Source organism: Stegodyphus dumicola, chromosome X2 (assembly GCF_044657685.1).
Source record: "Stegodyphus dumicola isolate Sdum_Otavi_A_Nest chromosome X2, ASM4465768v1".
NCBI lineage: Eukaryota > Metazoa > Arthropoda > Arachnida > Araneae > Eresidae > Stegodyphus > Stegodyphus dumicola.
In genome coordinates this window covers 201,161,936-201,184,533 of record NC_140781.1, presented here as the reverse complement: position 1 = coordinate 201,184,533, position 22,598 = coordinate 201,161,936, and positions in this window count along the sequence as shown.

The following is a 22,598-nucleotide window of genomic DNA, read 5'->3' as shown; positions in this document are numbered from 1 at the left end:
AAACCCTTGAAATTTGGTGGTCCTAGCTTCCATAGTTTTTTTATGGCGAATTTTTGAAGGTTTAAAAAATAGCCCAAAAATCGAACGGAAATTCCCTACAGAAACTCCATTCGCGAATTTTAAAACTCCGAGATAGACAAAATGTTGCTCTCGAAGAGTACATCAATTTAAAAAAAAAAGTTTCCCTCTAAGCCCAATAGGACCCGACTTTCATAGGGTCAAATTTCACGAATTTGACACATTTCGGCCGCGACAATTCTCTATAACCGTTGCACCGAATTTCAAACCGCTCACACAGTACTTCCCGTTGAGACACATGAACAATCCCCAGCAAGCGTTTTCTCGTAGCTCAATTTTTGACCCCGGCGCAAGCGACCGAAATTTCGATGGGGGCCGCCCCAATGGTCACGGAAATGGGCCAAACTTTGACCCCCCATATCTCGGGCTCTAATTGTCCGATCGACTTGAAATTTGAAACGTGGCCTAACAGGTTTTCGGCCTTCCTCCCCATGCTCGCCAATCGCGGCTCACCATGGGGGCTCCGGGCCTTTTCGCCGTAATGTTAAAACAAATACTCGCGAATATCTCCGAAACGGTTCGATAGAATGTCGCAAATTTTGGTGTGAAAGGGCTCCCTATTTTTACCTACAAACCCTCCAAATTTGGTAGTCCTAGCTTCCATAGTTTTTTTATGGCGAATTTTTGAATGTTTAAAAAATAGCCCAAAAATCGAACGGAAATTCCCTACAGAAACTCCATTCGCGAATTTTAAAAATCCGAGATTGCCAAAATGTTGCTCTCGAAGAGTACATCAATTTAGAAAAAAAAGTTTCTCTCTAGGCCCAATAGGACCCGACTTTCATAGGGTCAAAATTCACGAATTTGACACATTTCGGCCGCGACAATTCCCTATAACCGTTGCACCGAATTTCAAACCGCTCACACAGTACTTCCCATTGAGACACATGAACAATCCCCCGCAAGCGTTTTCTCGTAGCTCAATTGTTGACCCCGGCGCAAGCGTTCGAAATTTCGATGGTGTACGGAAATGGGCCAAATTTTGACACCCCATATCTCGGGCCCTAATTGTCCGATCGACTTGAAATTTGAAACGTGGCCTAACAGGATTTCGGCAATCCTCCCCATGCTCGCCAATCGCGGCTCACCATGGGGGCTCCGGGACTTTTCGCCGTAATGTTAAAACAAAAACTCGCGAATATATCCGAAACGGTGCGATAGAATGTCGCAAATTTTGGTGTGAAAGGGCTCCCTATTTTTACCTACAAACCCTCCAAATTTGGTGCTAGTAGTTTCCATAGTTTTTTTATGGCGAATTTTTGAAGGTTTAAAAAACAGCCCAAAAATCGAACGGAAATTTCCTACAGAAACTCCATTCGCGAATTTTAAAAATCCGAGATTGCCAAAATGTTGCTCTCGAAGAGTACATCAATTTAGAAAAAAAAGTTTCTCTCTAGGCCCAATAGGACCCGACTTTCATAGGGTCAAAATTCACGAATTTGATACATTTCGGCCGCGACAATTCCCTATAACCGTTGCACCGAATTTCAAACCGCTCACTCAGTACTTCCCATTGAGACACATGAACAATCCCCCGCAAGCGTTTTCTCGTAGCTCAATTGTTGACCCCGGCGCAAGCGTCCGAAATTTCGATGGGGTCACGGAAATGGGCCAAATTTTGACACCCCATATCTCGGGCCCTAATTGTCCGATCGACTTGAAATTTGAAACGTGGCCTAACAGGATTTCGGCCTTCCTCCCCCTGCTCGCCAATCGCGGCTCACCATGGGGGCTCCGGGACTTTTCGCCGTAATGTTAAATCAAAAACTCGCGAATATATCCGAAACGGTGCGATAGAATGTCGCAAATTTTGGTGTGAAAGGGCTCCCTATTTTTACCTACAAACCCTCCGAATTTCGTGGTCCTAGCTTCCATAGTTTTTTTATGGCGAATTTTTGAATGTTTAAAGAATAGGCCAAAATCGAACGGAAATTCCCTGCAGAAACTCCATTCGCGAATTTTAAAAATCCGAGATTGCCAAAATGTTGCTCTCGAAGAGTACATCAATTTAAAAAAAAAAGTTTCTCTCTAAGCCCAATAGGACCCGACTTTCATAGGGTCAAAGTTCACGAATTTGACACATTTCGGCCGCGACAATTCCCTATAACCGTTGCACCGAATTTCAAACCGCTCACACAGTACTTCCCATTGAGACACATGAACAATCCCCAGCAAACGTTTTCTCGTAGCTCAATTTTTGACCCCGGCGCAAGCGAACGAAATTTCGATGTGGGCCGCCCCAATGGTCACGGAAATGGGCCAAACTTTGACCCCCCATATCTCGGGCCCTAATTGTCCGATCGACTTGAAATTTGAAACGTGGCCTAACAGGGTTTCGGCCTTCCTCCCCATGCTCGCCAATCGCGGCTCACCATGGGGGGTCCGGGCCTTTTCGCCGTAAAATTAAACAAAAACTCGCGAATATCTCCGAAACGGTTCGATAGAATGTCGCGAATTTTGGTGTGAAAAGGCTCCCTATTTTTTCCTACAAACCCTTGAAATTTGGTGGTCCTAGCTTCCATAGTTTTTTTATGGCGAATTTTTGAAGGTTTAAAAAATAGCCCAAAAATCGAACGGAAATTCCCTACAGAAACTCCATTCGCGAATTTTAAAACTCCGAGATAGACAAAATGTTGCTCTCGAAGAGTACATCAATTTAAAAAAAAAAAGTTTCCCTCTAAGCGCAATAGGACCCGACTTTCATAGGGTCAAATTTCACGAATTTGACACATTTCGGCCGCGACAATTCTCTATAACCGTTGCACCGAATTTCAAACCGCTCACACAGTACTTCCCGTTGAGACACATGAACAATCCCCAGCAAGCGTTTTCTCGTAGCTCAATTTTTGACCCCGGCGCAAGCGACCGAAATTTCGATGGGGGCCGCCCCAATGGTCACGGAAATGGGCCAAACTTTGACCCCCCATATCTCGGGCCCTAATTGTCCGATCGACTTGAAATTTGAAACGTGGCCTAACAGGTTTTCGGCCTTCCTCCCCATGCTCGCCAATCGCGGCTCACCATGGGGGCTCCGGGCCTTTTCGCCGTAATGTTAAAACAAATACTCGCGAATATCTCCGAAACGGTTCGATAGAATGTCGCAAATTTTGGTGTGAAAGGGCTCCCTATTTTTACCTACAAACCCTCCAAATTTGGTAGTCCTAGCTTCCATAGTTTTTTTATGGCGAATTTTTGAATGTTTAAAAAATAGCCCAAAAATCGAACGGAAATTCCCTACAGAAACTCCATTCGCGAATTTTAAAAATCCGAGATAGCCAAAGTGTTGCTCTCGAAGAGTACATCAATTTAGAAAAAAAAGTTTCTCTCTAGGCCCAATAGGACCCGACTTTCATAGGGTCAAAATTCACGAATTTGACACATTTCGGCCGCGACAATTCCCTATAACCGTTGCACCGAATTTCAAACCGCTCACACAGTACTTCCCATTGAGACACATGAACAATCCCCCGCAAGCGTTTTCTCGTAGCTCAATTGTTGACCCCGGCGCAAACGTTCGAAATTTCGATGGTGTACGGAAATGGGCCAAATTTTGACACCCCATATCTCGGGCCCTAATTGTCCGATCGACTTGAAATTTGAAACGTGGCCTAACAGGATTTCGGCCTTCCTCCCCATGCTCGCCAATCGCGGCTCACCATGGGGGCTCCGGGACTTTTCGCCGTAATGTTAAAACAAAAACTCGCGAATATCTCCGAAACGGTTCGATAGAATGTCGCAAATTTTGGTGTGAAAGCGCTCCCTATTTTTTCCTACAAACCCTTCAAATTTGGTGGTCCTAGCTTCCATAGTTTTTTTATGGCGAATTTTTGAAGGTTTAAAAAATAGCCCAAAAATCGAACGGAAATTCCCTACAGAAACTCCATTCGCGAATTTTAAAAATCCGAGATAGCCAAAATGTTGCTCTCGAAGAGTCCATCAATTTAAGAAAAAATTTCTCTCTAAGCCCAATAGGACCCGACTTTCATAGGGTCAAAGTTCACGAATTTGACACATTTCGGCCGCGACAATTCCCTATAACCGTTGCACCGAATTTCAAACCGCTCACACAGTACTTCCCATTGAGACACATGAACAATCCCCAGCAAGCGTTTTCTCGTAGCTCAATTTTTGGACCCGGCGCAAGCGACCGAATTTTCGATGGGGGCCGCCCCAATGGTCACGGAAATGGGCCAAACTTTGACCCCCCATATCTCGGGCCCTAATTGTCCGATCGACTTGAAATTTGAAACGTGGCCTAACAGGGTTTCGGCCTTCCTCCCCATGCTCGCCAATCGCGGCTCACCATGGGGGGTCCGGGCCTTTTCGCCGTAAAATTAAACAAAAACTCGCGAATATCTCCGAAACGGTTCGATAGAATGTCGCAAATTTTGGTGTGAAAGGGCTCCCTATTTTTTCCTACAAACCCTTCAAATTTGGTGGTCCTAGCTTCCATAGTTTTTTTATGCCGAATTTTTGAAGGTTTAAAAAATAGCCCAAAAATCGAACTGAAATTCCCTACAGAAACTCCATTCGCGAATTTTAAAACTCCGAGATAGACAAAATGTTGCTCTCGAAGAGTACATCAATTTAAAAAAAAAGTTTCTCTAAGCCCAATAGGGCCCGACTTTCATAGGGTCAAAGTTCACGAATTTGACACATTTCGGCCGCGACAATTCCCTATAACCGTTGCACCGAATTTCAAACCGCTCACACAGTACTTCCCATTGAGACACATGAACAATCCCCAGCAAACGTTTTCTCGTAGCTCAATTTTTGACCCCGGCGCAAGCGAACGAAATTTCGATGGGGGCCGCCCCAATGGTCACGGAAATGGGCCAAATTTTGACCCCCCATATCTCGGGCCCTAATTGTCCGATCGACTTGAAATTTGAAACGTGGCCTAACAGGGTTTCGGCCTTCCTCCCCATGCTCGCCAATCGCGGCTCACCATGGGGGCTCCGGGCCTTTTCGCCGTAATGTTAAAACAAATACTCGCGAATATCTCCGAAACGGTTCGATAGAATGTCGCAAATTTTGGTGTGAAAGGGCTCCCTATTTTTACCTACAAACCCTCCAAATTTGGTAGTCCTAGCTTCCATAGTTTTTTTATGGCGAATTTTTGAATGTTTAAAAAATAGCCCAAAAATCGAACGGAAATTCCCTACAGAAACTCCATTCGCGAATTTTAAAAATCCGAGATTGCCAAAATGTTGCTCTCGAAGAGTACATCAATTTAGAAAAAAAAGTTTCTCTCTAGGCCCAATAGGACCCGACTTTCATAGGGTCAAAATTCACGAATTTGACACATTTCGGCCGCGACAATTCCCTATAACCGTTGCACCGAATTTCAAACCGCTCACACAGTACTTCCCATTGAGACACATGAACAATCCCCCGCAAGCGTTTTCTCGTAGCTCAATTGTTGACCCCGGCGCAAGCGTTCGAAATTTCGATGGTGTACGGAAATGGGCCAAATTTTGACACCCCATATCTCGGGCCCTAATTGTCCGATCGACTTGAAATTTGAAACGTGGCCTAACAGGATTTCGGCCTTCCTCCCCATGCTCGCCAATCGCGGCTCACCATGGGGGCTCCGGGACTTTTCGCCGTAATGTTAAAACAAAAACTCGCGAATATATCCGAAACGGTGCGATAGAATGTCGCAAATTTTGGTGTGAAAGGGCTCCCTATTTTTACCTACAAACCCTCCAAATTTGGTGCTAGTAGTTTCCATAGTTTTTTTATGGCGAATTTTTGAAGGTTTAAAAAACAGCCCAAAAATCGAACGGAAATTTCCTACAGAAACTCCATTCGCGAATTTTAAAAATCCGAGATTGCCAAAATGTTGCTCTCGAAGAGTACATCAATTTAGAAAAAAAAGTTTCTCTCTAGGCCCAATAGGACCCGACTTTCATAGGGTCAAAATTCACGAATTTGACACATTTCGGCCGCGACAATTCCCTATAACCGTTGCACCGAATTTCAAACCGCTCACACAGTACTTCCCATTGAGACACATGAACAATCCCCCGCAAGCGTTTTCTCGTAGCTCAATTGTTGACCCCGGCGCAAGCGTCCGAAATTTCGATGGGGTCACGGAAATGGGCCAAATTTTGACACCCCATATCTCGGGCCCTAATTGTCCGATCGACTTGAAATTTGAAACGTGGCCTAACAGGATTTCGGCCTTCCTCCCCCTGCTCGCCAATCGCGGCTCACCATGGGGGCTCCGGGACTTTTCGCCGTAATGTTAAATCAAAAACTCGCGAATATATCCGAAACGGTGCGATAGAATGTCGCAAATTTTGGTGTGAAAGGGCTCCCTATTTTTACCTACAAACCCTCCGAATTTCGTGGTCCTAGCTTCCATAGTTTTTTTATGGCGAATTTTTGAATGTTTAAAGAATAGGCCAAAATCGAACGGAAATTCCCTGCAGAAACTCCATTCGCGAATTTTAAAAATCCGAGATTGCCAAAATGTTGCTCTCGAAGAGTACATCAATTTAAAAAAAAAAGTTTCTCTCTAAGCCCAATAGGACCCGACTTTCATAGGGTCAAAGTTCACGAATTTGACACATTTCGGCCGCGACAATTCCCTATAACCGTTGCACCGAATTTCAAACCGCTCACACAGTACTTCCCATTGAGACACATGAACAATCCCCAGCAAACGTTTTCTCGTAGCTCAATTTTTGACCCCGGCGCAAGCGAACGAAATTTCGATGTGGGCCGCCCCAATGGTCACGGAAATGGGCCAAACTTTGACCCCCCATATCTCGGGCCCTAATTGTCCGATCGACTTGAAATTTGAAACGTGGCCTAACAGGGTTTCGGCCTTCCTCCCCATGCTCGCCAATCGCGGCTCACCATGGGGGGTCCGGGCCTTTTCGCCGTAAAATTAAACAAAAACTCGCGAATATCTCCGAAACGGTTCGATAGAATGTCGCGAATTTTGGTGTGAAAAGGCTCCCTATTTTTTCCTACAAACCCTTGAAATTTGGTGGTCCTAGCTTCCATAGTTTTTTTATGGCGAATTTTTGAAGGTTTAAAAAATAGCCCAAAAATCGAACGGAAATTCCCTACAGAAACTCCATTCGCGAATTTTAAAACTCCGAGATAGACAAAATGTTGCTCTCGAAGAGTACATCAATTTAAAAAAAAAAAGTTTCCCTCTAAGCGCAATAGGACCCGACTTTCATAGGGTCAAATTTCACGAATTTGACACATTTCGGCCGCGACAATTCTCTATAACCGTTGCACCGAATTTCAAACCGCTCACACAGTACTTCCCGTTGAGACACATGAACAATCCCCAGCAAGCGTTTTCTCGTAGCTCAATTTTTGACCCCGGCGCAAGCGACCGAAATTTCGATGGGGGCCGCCCCAATGGTCACGGAAATGGGCCAAACTTTGACCCCCCATATCTCGGGCCCTAATTGTCCGATCGACTTGAAATTTGAAACGTGGCCTAACAGGTTTTCGGCCTTCCTCCCCATGCTCGCCAATCGCGGCTCACCATGGGGGCTCCGGGCCTTTTCGCCGTAATGTTAAAACAAATACTCGCGAATATCTCCGAAACGGTTCGATAGAATGTCGCAAATTTTGGTGTGAAAGGGCTCCCTATTTTTACCTACAAACCCTCCAAATTTGGTAGTCCTAGCTTCCATAGTTTTTTTATGGCGAATTTTTGAATGTTTAAAAAATAGCCCAAAAATCGAACGGAAATTCCCTACAGAAACTCCATTCGCGAATTTTAAAAATCCGAGATAGCCAAAGTGTTGCTCTCGAAGAGTACATCAATTTAGAAAAAAAAGTTTCTCTCTAGGCCCAATAGGACCCGACTTTCATAGGGTCAAAATTCACGAATTTGACACATTTCGGCCGCGACAATTCCCTATAACCGTTGCACCGAATTTCAAACCGCTCACACAGTACTTCCCATTGAGACACATGAACAATCCCCCGCAAGCGTTTTCTCGTAGCTCAATTGTTGACCCCGGCGCAAACGTTCGAAATTTCGATGGTGTACGGAAATGGGCCAAATTTTGACACCCCATATCTCGGGCCCTAATTGTCCGATCGACTTGAAATTTGAAACGTGGCCTAACAGGATTTCGGCCTTCCTCCCCATGCTCGCCAATCGCGGCTCACCATGGGGGCTCCGGGACTTTTCGCCGTAATGTTAAAACAAAAACTCGCGAATATCTCCGAAACGGTTCGATAGAATGTCGCAAATTTTGGTGTGAAAGCGCTCCCTATTTTTTCCTACAAACCCTTCAAATTTGGTGGTCCTAGCTTCCATAGTTTTTTTATGGCGAATTTTTGAAGGTTTAAAAAATAGCCCAAAAATCGAACGGAAATTCCCTACAGAAACTCCATTCGCGAATTTTAAAAATCCGAGATAGCCAAAATGTTGCTCTCGAAGAGTCCATCAATTTAAGAAAAAATTTCTCTCTAAGCCCAATAGGACCCGACTTTCATAGGGTCAAAGTTCACGAATTTGACACATTTCGGCCGCGACAATTCCCTATAACCGTTGCACCGAATTTCAAACCGCTCACACAGTACTTCCCATTGAGACACATGAACAATCCCCAGCAAGCGTTTTCTCGTAGCTCAATTTTTGGACCCGGCGCAAGCGACCGAATTTTCGATGGGGGCCGCCCCAATGGTCACGGAAATGGGCCAAACTTTGACCCCCCATATCTCGGGCCCTAATTGTCCGATCGACTTGAAATTTGAAACGTGGCCTAACAGGGTTTCGGCCTTCCTCCCCATGCTCGCCAATCGCGGCTCACCATGGGGGGTCCGGGCCTTTTCGCCGTAAAATTAAACAAAAACTCGCGAATATCTCCGAAACGGTTCGATAGAATGTCGCAAATTTTGGTGTGAAAGGGCTCCCTATTTTTTCCTACAAACCCTTCAAATTTGGTGGTCCTAGCTTCCATAGTTTTTTTATGCCGAATTTTTGAAGGTTTAAAAAATAGCCCAAAAATCGAACTGAAATTCCCTACAGAAACTCCATTCGCGAATTTTAAAACTCCGAGATAGACAAAATGTTGCTCTCGAAGAGTACATCAATTTAAAAAAAAAGTTTCTCTAAGCCCAATAGGGCCCGACTTTCATAGGGTCAAAGTTCACGAATTTGACACATTTCGGCCGCGACAATTCCCTATAACCGTTGCACCGAATTTCAAACCGCTCACACAGTACTTCCCATTGAGACACATGAACAATCCCCAGCAAACGTTTTCTCGTAGCTCAATTTTTGACCCCGGCGCAAGCGAACGAAATTTCGATGGGGGCCGCCCCAATGGTCACGGAAATGGGCCAAATTTTGACCCCCCATATCTCGGGCCCTAATTGTCCGATCGACTTGAAATTTGAAACGTGGCCTAACAGGGTTTCGGCCTTCCTCCCCATGCTCGCCAATCGCGGCTCACCATGGGGGCTCCGGGCCTTTTCGCCGTAATGTTAAAACAAATACTCGCGAATATCTCCGAAACGGTTCGATAGAATGTCGCAAATTTTGGTGTGAAAGGGCTCCCTATTTTTACCTACAAACCCTCCAAATTTGGTAGTCCTAGCTTCCATAGTTTTTTTATGGCGAATTTTTGAATGTTTAAAAAATAGCCCAAAAATCGAACGGAAATTCCCTACAGAAACTCCATTCGCGAATTTTAAAAATCCGAGATTGCCAAAATGTTGCTCTCGAAGAGTACATCAATTTAGAAAAAAAAGTTTCTCTCTAGGCCCAATAGGACCCGACTTTCATAGGGTCAAAATTCACGAATTTGACACATTTCGGCCGCGACAATTCCCTATAACCGTTGCACCGAATTTCAAACCGCTCACACAGTACTTCCCATTGAGACACATGAACAATCCCCCGCAAGCGTTTTCTCGTAGCTCAATTGTTGACCCCGGCGCAAGCGTTCGAAATTTCGATGGTGTACGGAAATGGGCCAAATTTTGACACCCCATATCTCGGGCCCTAATTGTCCGATCGACTTGAAATTTGAAACGTGGCCTAACAGGATTTCGGCCTTCCTCCCCATGCTCGCCAATCGCGGCTCACCATGGGGGCTCCGGGACTTTTCGCCGTAATGTTAAAACAAAAACTCGCGAATATATCCGAAACGGTGCGATAGAATGTCGCAAATTTTGGTGTGAAAGGGCTCCCTATTTTTACCTACAAACCCTCCAAATTTGGTGCTAGTAGTTTCCATAGTTTTTTTATGGCGAATTTTTGAAGGTTTAAAAAACAGCCCAAAAATCGAACGGAAATTTCCTACAGAAACTCCATTCGCGAATTTTAAAAATCCGAGATTGCCAAAATGTTGCTCTCGAAGAGTACATCAATTTAGAAAAAAAAGTTTCTCTCTAGGCCCAATAGGACCCGACTTTCATAGGGTCAAAATTCACGAATTTGACACATTTCGGCCGCGACAATTCCCTATAACCGTTGCACCGAATTTCAAACCGCTCACACAGTACTTCCCATTGAGACACATGAACAATCCCCCGCAAGCGTTTTCTCGTAGCTCAATTGTTGACCCCGGCGCAAGCGTCCGAAATTTCGATGGGGTCACGGAAATGGGCCAAATTTTGACACCCCATATCTCGGGCCCTAATTGTCCGATCGACTTGAAATTTGAAACGTGGCCTAACAGGATTTCGGCCTTCCTCCCCCTGCTCGCCAATCGCGGCTCACCATGGGGGCTCCGGGACTTTTCGCCGTAATGTTAAATCAAAAACTCGCGAATATATCCGAAACGGTGCGATAGAATGTCGCAAATTTTGGTGTGAAAGGGCTCCCTATTTTTACCTACAAACCCTCCGAATTTCGTGGTCCTAGCTTCCATAGTTTTTTTATGGCGAATTTTTGAATGTTTAAAGAATAGGCCAAAATCGAACGGAAATTCCCTGCAGAAACTCCATTCGCGAATTTTAAAAATCCGAGATTGCCAAAATGTTGCTCTCGAAGAGTACATCAATTTAAAAAAAAAGGTTCTCTCTAGGCCCAATAGGACCCGAATTTCATAGGGTCAAGGTTCACGAATTCGACACATTTCGGCCGCGACAATTCCCTATAACCGTTGCACCGAATTTCAAACCGCTCACACAGTACTTCCTATTGAGACACATGAACAATCCCCAGCAAGCGTTTTCTCGTAGCTCAATTTTTGGACCCGGCGCAAGCGACCGAATTTTCGATGGGGGCCGCCCCAATGGTCACGGAAATGGGCCAAACTTTGACCCCCCATATCTCGGGCCCTAATTGTCCGATGCACTTGAAATTTCAAACGTGGCCTAACAGGCTTTTGGCCTTCCTCCCCATGCTCGCCAATGGCGGCTCACCATGGGGGCTACGGGCCTTTTTGCCGTAATGTTAAAACAAAAACTCGCGAATATCTCCGAAACGGTTCGATAGAATGTCGCAAATTTTGGTGTGAAAGGGCTCCCTATTTTTACCTACAAACCCTTCAAATTTGGTGGTCCTAGCTTCCATAGTTTTTTTATGGCGAATTTTTGAATGTTTAAAAAATAGCCCAAAAATCGAACGGAAATTCCCTACAGAAACTCCATTCGCGAATTTTAAATCTCCGAGATAGACAAAATGTTGCTCTCGAAGAGTACATCAATTTAAAAAAAAAGTTTCTCTCTAAGCCCAATAGGACCCGACTTTCATAGGGTCAAAGTTCACGAATTTGACACATTTCGGCCGCGACAATTCCCTATAACCGTTGCACCGAATTTCAAACCGCTCACACAGTACTTCCCGTTGAGACACATGAACAATCCCCAGCAAGCGTTTTCTCGTAGCTCAATTTTTGACCCCGGCGCAAACGACCGAAATTTCGATGGGGGCCGCCCCAATGATCACGGAAATGGGCCAAACTTTGACCCCCCATATCTCGGGCCCTAACTGTCCGATCGACTTGAAATTTGAAACGTGGCCTAACAGGGTTTCGGCCTTCCTCCCCATGCTCGCCAATCGCGGCTCACCATGGGGTCTCCGGGCCTTTTCGCCGTAACAAAAACTCGCGAATATCTCCGAAACGGTTCGATAGAATGTCGCAAATTTTGGTGTGAAAGGGCTCCCTATTTTTACCTACAAACCCTCCAAATTTGGTAGTCCTAGCTTCCATGGTTTTTTTATGGCGAATTTTTGAAAGTTTAAAAAATAGCCCAAAAATCGAACGGAAATTCCCTACAGAAACTCCATTCGCGAATTTTAAAAATCCGAGATTGCCAAAATGTTGCTCTCGAAGAGTACATCAATTTAGAAAAAAAAGTTTCTCTCTAGGCCCAATAGGACCCGACTTTCATAGGGTCAAAGTTCACGAATTTGACACATTTCGGCCGCGACAATTCCCTATAACCGTTGCACCGAATTTCAAACCGCTCACACAGTACTTCCCATTGAGACACATGAACAATCCCCCGCAAGCGTTTTCTCGTAGCTCAATTGTTGACCCCGGCGCAAGCGTCCGAAATTTCGATGGGGTCACGGAAATTGTCACGGAAATGGGCCAAATTTTGACACCCCATATCTCGGGCCCTAATTGTCCGATCGACTTGAAATTTGAAACGTGGCCTAACAGGATTTCGGCCTTCCTCCCCATGCTCGGCAATCGCGGCTCACCATGGGGGGTCCAGGCCTTTCGCCGTAATGTTGAAACAAAAACTCGCGAATATCTCCGAAACGGTTCGATAGAATGTCGCAAATTTTGGTGTGAAAGGGCGCCCTATTTTTACCTACAAACCCTCCAAATTTGGTAGTCCTAGCTTCCATAGTTTTTTTATGACGAATTTTTGAATGTTTAAAAAATAGCCCAAAAATCGAACGGAAATTCCCTACAGAAACTCCATTCGCGAATTTTAAAAATCCGAGATAGCTAAAATGTTGCTCTCGAAGATTCCATCAATTTAAAAAAAAAGTTTCTCTCTAAGCCGAATAGGACCCGACTTTCATAGGGTCAAAGTTCACGAATTTCACACATTTCGGCCGCGACAATTCCCTATAACCGTTGCACCGAATTTCAAACCGCTCACACAGTACTTCCCATTGAGACACATGAACAATCCCCAGCAAGCGTTTTCTTGTAACTCAATTTTTGGACCCGGCGCAAGCGACCGAATTTTCGATGGGCGCCGCCCCAATGGTCACGGAAATGGGCCAAACTTTGACCCCCCATATCTCGGGCCCTAATTGTCCGATGGACTTGAAATTTCAAACGTGGCCTAACAGTTTTTTGGCCTTCCTCCCCATGCTCGCCAATCGCGGCTCACCATGGGGGCTACGGGCCTTTTCGCCGTAATGTTAAACAAAAACTCGCGAATATCTCCGAAACGGTTCGATAGAATGTCGCAAATTTTGGTGTGAAAGGTCTCTCTATTTTTACCTACAAACCCTTCAAATTTGGTGGTCCTAGCTTCCATAGTTTTTTTATGGCGAGTTTTTGAAGGTTTAAAAAATAGCCCAAAAATCGAACAGAAATTCCCTACAGAAACTCCATTCGCGAATTTTAAAACTCCGAGATAGCCAAAGTGTTGCTCTCGAAGAGTACATCAATTTAAAAAAAAAAGTTTCTCTCTAAACCCAATAGGACCCGACTTTCATAGGGTCAAAGTTCACGAATTTGATACATTTCGGCCGCGACAATTCCCTATAACCGTTGCACCGAATTTCAAACCGCTCACACAGTACTTCCCATTGAGACACATGAACAATCCCCCGCAAGCGTTTTCTCGTAGCTCAATTGTTGACCCCGGCGCAAGCGTCCGAAATTTCGATGGTGTACGGAAATGGGCCAAATTTTGACACCCCATATCTCGGGCCCTAATTGTCCGATCGACTTGAAATTTGAAACGTGGCCTAACAGGATTTCGGCCTTCCTCCCCGTGCTCGCCAATCGCGGCTCACCATGGGGGCTCCGGGACTTTTCGCCGTAATGTTAAAACAAAAACTCGCGAATATATCCGAAACGGTGCGATAGAATGTCGCAAATTTTGGTGTGAAAGGGCTCCCTATTTTTACCTACAAACCCTCTAAATTTGGTGCTAGTAGTTTCCATAGTTTTTTTATGGCGAATTTTTGAAGGTTTAAAAAACAGCCCAAAAATCGAACGGAAATTTCCTACACAAACTCCATTCGCGAATTTTAAAAATCCGAGATTGCCAAAATGTTGCTCTCGAAGAGTACATCAATTTAGAAAAAAAAGTTTCTCTCTAGGCCCAATAGGACCCGACTTTCATAGGGTCAAAATTCACGAATTTGACACATTTCGGCCGCGACAATTCCCTATAACCGTTGCACCGAATTTCAAACCGCTCACACAGTACTTCCCATTGAGACACATGAACAATCCCCCGCAAGCGTTTTCTCGTAGCTCAATTGTTGACCCCGGCGCAAGCGTCCGAAATTTCGATGGGGTCACGGAAATGGGCCAAATTTTGACACCCCATATCTCGGGCCCTAATTGTCCGATCGACTTGAAATTTGAAACGTGGCCTAACAGGATTTCGGCCTTCCTCCCCATGCTCGCCAATCGCGGCTCACCATGGGGGCTCCGGGACTTTTCGCCGTAATGTTAAAACAAAAACTCGCGAATATATCCGAAACGGTGCGATAGAATGTCGCAAATTTTGGTGTGAAAGGGCTCCCTATTTTTACCTACAAACCCTCCAAATTTGGTGCTAGTAGTTTCCATAGTTTTTTTATGGCGAATTTTTGAAGGTTTAAAAAACAGCCCAAAAATCGAACGGAAATTTCCTACAGAAACTCCATTCGCGAATTTTAAAAATCCGAGATTGCCAAAATGTTGCTCTCGAAGAGTACATCAATTTAAAAAAAAAGTTTCTCTCTAGGCCCAATAGGACCCGACTTTCATAGGGTCAAGTTTCACGAATTCGACACATTTCGGCCGCGACAATTCCCTATAACCGTTGCACCGAATTTTAAACCGCTCACACAGTACTTCCTATTGAGACACATGAACAATCCCCAGCAAGCGTTTTCTCGTAGCTCAATTTTTGACCCCGGCGCAAGCGAACGAAATTTCGATGGGGGCCGCCCCAATGGTCACGGAAATGGGCCAAACTTTGACCCCCCATATCTCGGGCCCTAATTGTCCGATCGACTTGAAATTTGAAACGTGGCCTAACAGGGTTTTGGCCTTCCTCCCCATGCTCGCCAATCGCGGCTCACCATGGGGGCTACGGGCCTTTTTGCCGTAATGTTAAAACAAAAACTCGCGAATATCTCCGAAACGGTTCGATAGAATGTCGCAAATTTTGGTGGGAAAGGGCTCCCTATTTTTACCTACAAACCCTTCAAATTTGGTGGTCCTAGCTTCCATAGTTTTTTTATGGCGAATTTTTGAAGGTTTAAAAAATAGCCCAAAAATCGAACGGAAATTCCCTACAGAAACTCCATTCGCGAATTTTAAAACTCCGAGATAGCCAAAGTGTTGCTCTCGAAGAGTACATCAATTTAAAAAAAAAAGTTTCTCTCTAAGCCCAATAGGACCCGACTTTCATAGGGTCAAAGTTCACGAATTTGACACATTTCGGCCGCGACAATTCCCTATAACCGTTGCACCGAATTTCAAACCGCTCACACAGTACTTCCCATTGAGACACATGAACAATCCCCCGCAAGCGTTTTCTCGTAGCTCAATTGTTGACCCCGGCGCAAGCGTCCGAAATTTCGATGGGGTCACGGAAATGGGCCAAATTTTGACACCCCATATCTCGGGCCCTAATTGTCCGATCGACTTGAAATTTGAAACGTGGCCTAACAGGATTTCGGCCTTCCTCCCCATGCTCGCCAATCGCGGCTCACCATGGGGGCTCCGGGCCTTTTCGCCGTAATGTTAAAACAAAAACTCGCGAATATCTCCGATACGGTTCGATAGAATGTCGCAAATTTTGGTGTGAAAGGGCTCCCTATTTTTACCTACAAACCCTCCAAATTTGGTGCTAGTAGTTTCCATAGTTTTTTTATGGCGAATTTTTGAAGGTTTAAAAAACAGCCCAAAAATCGAACGGAAATTTCCTACACAAACTCCATTCGCGAATTTTAAAAATCCGAGATTGCCAAAATGTTGCTCTCGAAGAGTACATCAATTTAGAAAAAAAAGTTTCTCTCTAGGCCCAATAGGACCCGACTTTCATAGGGTCAAAATTCACGAATTTGACACATTTCGGCCGCGACAATTCCCTATAACCGTTGCACCGAATTTCAAACCGCTCACACAGTACTTCCCATTGAGACACATGAACAATCCCCCGCAAGCGTTTTCTCGTAGCTCAATTGTTGACCCCGGCGCAAGCGTCCGAAATTTCGATGGGGTCACGGAAATGGGCCAAATTTTGACACCCCATATCTCGGGCCCTAATTGTCCGATCGACTTGAAATTTGAAACGTGGCCTAACAGGATTTCGGCCTTCCTCCCCATGCTCGCCAATCGCGGCTCACCATGGGGGCTCCGGGACTTTTCGCCGTAATGTTAAAACAAAAACTCGCGAATATATCCGAAACGGTGCGATAGAATGTCGCAAATTTTGGTGTGAAAGGGCTCCCTATTTTTACCTACAAACCCTCCAAATTTGGTGCTAGTAGTTTCCATAGTTTTTTTATGGCGAATTTTTGAAGGTTTAAAAAACAGCCCAAAAATCGAACGGAAATTTCCTACAGAAACTCCATTCGCGAATTTTAAAAATCCGAGATTGCCAAAATGTTGCTCTCGAAGAGTACATCAATTTAAAAAAAAAGTTTCTCTCTAGGCCCAATAGGACCCGACTTTCATAGGGTCAAGTTTCACGAATTCGACACATTTCGGCCGCGACAATTCCCTATAACCGTTGCACCGAATTTTAAACCGCTCACACAGTACTTCCTATTGAGACACATGAACAATCCCCAGCAAGCGTTTTCTCGTAGCTCAATTTTTGACCCCGGCGCAAGCGAACGAAATTTCGATGGGGGCCGCCCCAATGGTCACGGAAATGGGCCAAACTTTGACCCCCCATATCTCGGGCCCTAATTGTCCGATCGACTTGAAATTTGAAACGTGGCCTAACAGGGTTTTGGCCTTCCTCCCCATGCTCGCCAATCGCGGCTCACCATGGGGGCTACGGGCCTTTTTGCCGTAATGTTAAAACAAAAACTCGCGAATATCTCCGAAACGGTTCGATAGAATGTCGCAAATTTTGGTGGGAAAGGGCTCCCTATTTTTACCTACAAACCCTTCAAATTTGGTGGTCCTAGCTTCCATAGTTTTTTTATGGCGAATTTTTGAAGGTTTAAAAAATAGCCCAAAAATCGAACGGAAATTCCCTACAGAAACTCCATTCGCGAATTTTAAAACTCCGAGATAGCCAAAGTGTTGCTCTCGAAGAGTACATCAATTTAAAAAAAAAAGTTTCTCTCTAAGCCCAATAGGACCCGACTTTCATAGGGTCAAAGTTCACGAATTTGACACATTTCGGCCGCGACAATTCCCTATAACCGTTGCACCGAATTTCAAACCGCTCACACAGTACTTCCCATTGAGACACATGAACAATCCCCCGCAAGCGTTTTCTCGTAGCTCAATTGTTGACCCCGGCGCAAGCGTCCGAAATTTCGATGGGGTCACGGAAATGGGCCAAATTTTGACACCCCATATCTCGGGCCCTAATTGTCCGATCGACTTGAAATTTGAAACGTGGCCTAACAGGATTTCGGCCTTCCTCCCCATGCTCGCCAATCGCGGCTCACCATGGGGGGTCCAGGCCTTTCGCCGTAATGTTGAAACAAAAACTCGCGAATATCTCCGAAACGGTTCGATAGAATGTCGCAAATTTTGGTGTGAAAGGGCGCCCTATTTTTACCTACAAACCCTCCAAATTTGGTAGTCCTAGCTTCCATAGTTTTTTTATGACGAATTTTTGAATGTTTAAAAAATAGCCCAAAAATCGAACGGAAATTCCCTACAGAAACTCCATTCGCGAATTTTAAAAATCCGAGATAGCTAAAATGTTGCTCTCGAAGATTCCATCAATTTAAAAAAAAAGTTTCTCTCTAAGCCGAATAGGACCCGACTTTCATAGGGTCAAAGTTCACGAATTTCACACATTTCGGCCGCGACAATTCCCTATAACCGTTGCACCGAATTTCAAACCGCTCACACAGTACTTCCCATTGAGACACATGAACAATCCCCAGCAAGCGTTTTCTTGTAACTCAATTTTTGGACCCGGCGCAAGCGACCGAATTTTCGATGGGCGCCGCCCCAATGGTCACGGAAATGGGCCAAACTTTGACCCCCCATATCTCGGGCCCTAATTGTCCGATGGACTTGAAATTTCAAACGTGGCCTAACAGTTTTTTGGCCTTCCTCCCCATGCTCGCCAATCGCGGCTCACCATGGGGGCTACGGGCCTTTTCGCCGTAATGTTAAACAAAAACTCGCGAATATCTCCGAAACGGTTCGATAGAATGTCGCAAATTTTGGTGTGAAAGGTCTCTCTATTTTTACCTACAAACCCTTCAAATTTGGTGGTCCTAGCTTCCATAGTTTTTTTATGGCGAGTTTTTGAAGGTTTAAAAAATAGCCCAAAAATCGAACAGAAATTCCCTACAGAAACTCCATTCGCGAATTTTAAAACTCCGAGATAGCCAAAGTGTTGCTCTCGAAGAGTACATCAATTTAAAAAAAAAAGTTTCTCTCTAAACCCAATAGGACCCGACTTTCATAGGGTCAAAGTTCACGAATTTGATACATTTCGGCCGCGACAATTCCCTATAACCGTTGCACCGAATTTCAAACCGCTCACACAGTACTTCCCATTGAGACACATGAACAATCCCCCGCAAGCGTTTTCTCGTAGCTCAATTGTTGACCCCGGCGCAAGCGTCCGAAATTTCGATGGTGTACGGAAATGGGCCAAATTTTGACACCCCATATCTCGGGCCCTAATTGTCCGATCGACTTGAAATTTGAAACGTGGCCTAACAGGATTTCGGCCTTCCTCCCCGTGCTCGCCAATCGCGGCTCACCATGGGGGCTCCGGGACTTTTCGCCGTAATGTTAAAACAAAAACTCGCGAATATATCCGAAACGGTGCGATAGAATGTCGCAAATTTTGGTGTGAAAGGGCTCCCTATTTTTACCTACAAACCCTCCAAATTTGGTGCTAGTAGTTTCCATAGTTTTTTTATGGCGAATTTTTGAAGGTTTAAAAAACAGCCCAAAAATCGAACGGAAATTTCCTACACAAACTCCATTCGCGAATTTTAAAAATCCGAGATTGCCAAAATGTTGCTCTCGAAGAGTACATCAATTTAGAAAAAAAAGTTTCTCTCTAGGCCCAATAGGACCCGACTTTCATAGGGTCAAAATTCACGAATTTGACACATTTCGGCCGCGACAATTCCCTATAACCGTTGCACCGAATTTCAAACCGCTCACACAGTACTTCCCATTGAGACACATGAACAATCCCCCGCAAGCGTTTTCTCGTAGCTCAATTGTTGACCCCGGCGCAAGCGTCCGAAATTTCGATGGGGTCACGGAAATGGGCCAAATTTTGACACCCCATATCTCGGGCCCTAATTGTCCGATCGACTTGAAATTTGAAACGTGGCCTAACAGGGTTTTGGCCTTCCTCCCCATGCTCGCCAATCGCGGCTCACCATGGGGGCTACGGGCCTTTTTGCCGTAATGTTAAAACAAAAACTCGCGAATATCTCCGAAACGGTTCGATAGAATGTCGCAAATTTTGGTGGGAAAGGGCTCCCTATTTTTACCTACAAACCCTTCAAATTTGGTGGTCCTAGCTTCCATAGTTTTTTTATGGCGAATTTTTGAAGGTTTAAAAAATAGCCCAAAAATCGAACGGAAATTCCCTACAGAAACTCCATTCGCGAATTTTAAAACTCCGAGATAGCCAAAGTGTTGCTCTCGAAGAGTACATCAATTTAAAAAAAAAGTTTCTCTCTAAGCCCAATAGGACCCGACTTTCATAGGGTCAAAGTTCACGAATTTGACACATTTCGGCCGCGACAATTCCCTATAACCGTTGCACCGAATTTCAAACCGCTCACACAGTACTTCCCATTGAGACACATGAACAATCCCCCGCAAGCGTTTTCTCGTAGCTCAATTGTTGACCCCGGCGCAAGCGTCCGAAATTTCGATGGGGTCACGGAAATGGGCCAAATTTTGACACCCCATATCTCGGGCCCTAATTGTCCGATCGACTTGAAATTTGAAACGTGGCCTAACAGGATTTCGGCCTTCCTCCCCATCCTCGCCAATCGCGGCTCACCATGGGGGCTCCGGGCCTTTTCGCCGTAATGTTAAAACAAAAACTCGCGAATATCTCCGATACGGTTCGATAGAATGTCGCAAATTTTGGTGTGAAAGGGCTCCCTATTTTTACCTACAAACCCTCCAAATTTGGTGCTAGTAGTTTCCATAGTTTTTTTATGGCGAATTTTTGAAGGTTTAAAAAACAGCCCAAAAATCGAACGGAAATTTCCTACACAAACTCCATTCGCGAATTTTAAAAATCCGAGATTGCCAAAATGTTGCTCTCGAAGAGTACATCAATTTAGAAAAAAAAGTTTCTCTCTAGGCCCAATAGGACCCGACTTTCATAGGGTCAAAGTTCACGAATTTGACACATTTCGGCCGCGACAATTCCCTATAACCGTTGCACCGAATTTCAAACCGCTCACACAGTACTTCCCATTGAGACACATGAACAATCCCCCGCAAGCGTTTTCTCGTAGCTCAGTTGTTGACCCCGGCGCAAGCGTCCGAAATTTCGATGGGGTCACGGAAATGGTCACGGAAATGGGCCAAATTTTGACACCCCATATCTCGGGCCCTAATTGTCCGATCGACTTGAAATTTGAAACGTGGCCTAACAGGATTTCGGCCTTCCTCCCCATGCTCGCAAATCGCGGCTCACCATGGGGGGTCCAGGCCTTTCGCCGTAATGTTGAAACAAAAACTCGCGAATATCTCCGAAACGGTTCGATAGAATGTCGCAAATTTTGGTTTGAAAGGGCTCCCTATTTTTACCTACAAACCCTTCAAATTTGGTGGTCCTAGCTTCCATAGTTTTTTTATGGCGAATTTGTGAATGTTTAAAAAATAGTCCAAAAATCGAACGGAAATTCCCTACAGAAACTCCATTCGCGAATTTTAAAAATCCGAGATAGCTAAAATGTTGCTCTCGAAGATTCCATCAATTTAAAAAAAAAGTTTCTCTCTAAGCCGAATAGGACCCGACTTTCATAGGGTCAAAGTTCACGAATTTCACACATTTCGGCCGCGACAATTCCCTATAACCGTTGCACCGAATTTCAAACCGCTCACACAGTACTTCCCATTGAGACACATGAACAATCCCCAGCAAGCGTTTTCTTGTAACTCAATTTTTGGACCCGGCGCAAGCGACCTAATTTTCGATGGGGGCCGCCCCAATGGTCACGGAAATGGGCCAAACTTTGACCCCACATATCGCGGGCCCTAATTGTCCGATGGACTTCAAATTTCAAACGTGGCCTAACAGGGTTTTGGCCTTCCTCCCCATGCTCGCCAATCGCGGCTCACCATGGGGGCTACGGGCCTTTTCGCCGTAATGTTAAATAAAAACTCGCGAATATCTCCGAAACGGTTCGATAGAATGTCGCAAATTTTGGTGTGAAAGGTCTCCCTATTTTTACCTACAAACCCTTCAAATTTGGTGGTCCTAGCTTCCATAGTTTTTTTATGGCGAGTTTTTGAAGGTTTAAAAAATAGCCCAAAAATCGAACAGAAATTCCCTACAGAAACTCCATTCGCGAATTTTAAAACTCCGAGATAGCCAAAGTGTTGCTCTCGAAGAGTACATCAATTTAAAAAAAAAGTTTCTCTCTAAGCCCAATAGGACCCGACTTTCATAGGGTCAAAGTTCACGAATTTGATACATTTCGGCCGCGACAATTCCCAATAACCGTTGCACCGAATTTCAAACCGCTCACACAGTACTTCCCATTGAGACACATGAACAATCCCCCGCAAGCGTTTTCTCGTAGCTCAATTGTTGACCCCGGCGCAAGCGTCCGAAATTTCGATGGGGTAACGGAAATGGGCCAAATTTTGACCCCCCATATCTCGGGCCATAATTGTCCGATCGACTTGAAATTTGAAACGTGGCCTAACAGGGTTTCGGCCTTCCTACCCATGCTCGCCAATCGCGGCTCACCATGGGGGCTCCGGGCCTTTTCGCCGTAATGTTAAAACAAAAACTCGCGAATATCTCCGATACGGTTCGATAGAATGTCGCAAATTTTGGTGTGAAAGGGCTCCCTATTTTTACCTACAAACCCTCCAAATTTGGTGCTAGTAGTTTCCATAGTTTTTTATGGCGAATTTTTGAAAGTTTAAAAAATAGCCCAAAAATCGAACGGAAATTCCCTACAGAAACTCCATTCGCGAATTTTAAAAATCCGAGATTGCCAAAATGTTGCTCTC